Source organism: Aquarana catesbeiana, linkage group LG01 (genome assembly GCF_042186555.1).
Source record: "Aquarana catesbeiana isolate 2022-GZ linkage group LG01, ASM4218655v1, whole genome shotgun sequence".
Lineage (NCBI taxonomy): Eukaryota > Metazoa > Chordata > Amphibia > Anura > Ranidae > Aquarana > Aquarana catesbeiana.
In genome coordinates, this window is record NC_133324.1 from 785749110 (window position 1) to 785751179 (window position 2070).

Here is a 2070-nt window from a genome sequence, read left to right on the forward strand (position 1 = left end):
GTAATTATGCAATTTTTTAGCATAATTTAGACACAGAAATATATTTTAATTGTTTGTCCCATACATGTGTTTATTTCTGTGACATTATTTAAAGAGTTTGAATTGGTAGAATTAAATTCTTACTAAGCTGTTTAAAGTGGCAATATGACAGATCAAAACACAACCTAAAGAACTATTTTATTGGCATGTTTATTGTATAATATATATTATATATAAAATAAGATAAACATACAATATACAGTATATGTACAGTTGTGCTCATAATCATAATGGAAACAGAAACTACCCAAATGACCCTGATCAAAAAGTTTACATACTCTGGTGATTTTGGCCTGAGGATATCCACACAAATTGACACAAAGGGGTTTGAATGGCTATTACACTTGATCTTAGCCAAAAGGCCGAGAAGCGATGGCTATTAAAGGTAACCATCCTCGTCTGTGATCTGTTTGCTTGTAATTAGTGTGTGTATATAAAAGGTCAATGCTGCATTGACATTTCTGGATTCTGAGTCATGGGGAAAGCAAAAGAATTGTCAAAGGATCTGCGTGAAAAGGTAGTTGAACTGTATAAAACAGGAAAGGGATATAAAAAGATATCCCAAGGAATTGAGAATGCCAATCAGCAGTGTTCAAACTCTAATCAAGAAGTGCAAAATGAGGGGTTCTGTTGAAACCAAACCACGGTCAGGTGGTCATGGTCAACTAAAATGTCAGCCACAACTGCCAGGGAAATTGTTTGGGATGCAAAGACAAACCCACAAATAACTAGGTGAAATACAGGACTCTCTGAAAACAAGGAGGCACTTGATGAAAGATGGGCTGCATGGTCGAGTCGCCAGAAGAATGCCATTACTACACAAATGCCACAAAGTATCCCACTTACAATATGCCAAACAGCACAGAGACAAGCCTCAAACCTTCTGGCACAGAGACATTTGGATTGATGAGACCAAATTTTAGCTTTTTGGCCACAAACCATAAATGCTACATTTGGAGAGGAGTCAACAAGGCCTATGATGAAAGGTACAGAGGTGAATCGCTGATGTTTTGGGGATCTGTGAGCTACGAAGGCACAGGAAATTTGATCAAAATTGTTGGCAACATGAATGCAGTATGTTATAAAAATATACTGGAGGAACATTTGCATTCATCAGCCAGGAAGCTGCGCATGGGACGTACTTGAACATTCCAACATGACAATGATCCAAAACACAAGGCCAAATCGACCTGTCATTGGCTACAGCAGAAGAATAAAGTGAAGGTTCTGGAGTGGGCATCTCAGTCTCCTGACCTCAATATCATTGAGCCACTCTGGAGAGATCTCAAATGTGCAGTTCATGCAAGACAGCCCACGAATTTACAGGAACTGGAGGCTTTTTGCCAAGTGGAATGGGTAGCTTTACCATCTGAGAAGATAAAGAGCCTCATCCACAAATACCACAAAAGGCTTCAAGCTGTCATTGATGTTAATGGGGGCAATACATGGTATTAAGAACTGGGGTTTGTAAACTTTTGATAGGGGTAATTTGGGTAGTTTCTGTTGCCATTATGATTTAAAAAGAGTAAACACAGTTGATTGATAATAAATGGCTTCAGCCAAACACTAACCATAAGAAAAGTTTTTGTGTTATCATTCATATTCTCTGAAAAATGGCCAAGAAATTGTACATTTTTCCAGGGAATGTAAACTTATGAGCACAACTATGTATGTGTAACAATAGCCATAGTGGCTCAATAGAGAGGTTCTTGAGGCAAATTATCTGTGTGCACGTGGAGACTCAAATCCAATATTCAGTATTAAGGATTGCAGAAGTTGCTGACACTGACCCTGTACCCCTGTAACATTTCCAATATAGAACATATGTCAGCAGATGCACAGAAAGACACTTAAGAATTATTTTCACTAGTCACAGATCCTCCTTAGCGGGTTGTTTAGTAAGCAGAATCTGTTTAGCCGACTAAGCAATGTAGATTTATTGCGATCATCCCACCCAGCTCTACAATGCAAAGACATAGACTTTCTCTTTAAAAAATCCCAGTGTCTCCTCAAGTAAAACCAACAGCTGCC

General features: G+C 38.4%; 1 non-coding gene across 1 annotated transcript; it reads right to left on the reverse strand.

The window, feature by feature from the left end:
- Nucleotides 1-217: 217 nt before the first annotated feature.
- LOC141124452 (U2 spliceosomal RNA) lies at nucleotides 218-413 on the reverse strand. Its single transcript, XR_012240886.1, has one exon. It is a non-coding gene; the product is annotated as a U2 spliceosomal RNA (small nuclear RNA).
- Between the last annotated feature and the right edge of the window lie 1657 nt (nucleotides 414-2070).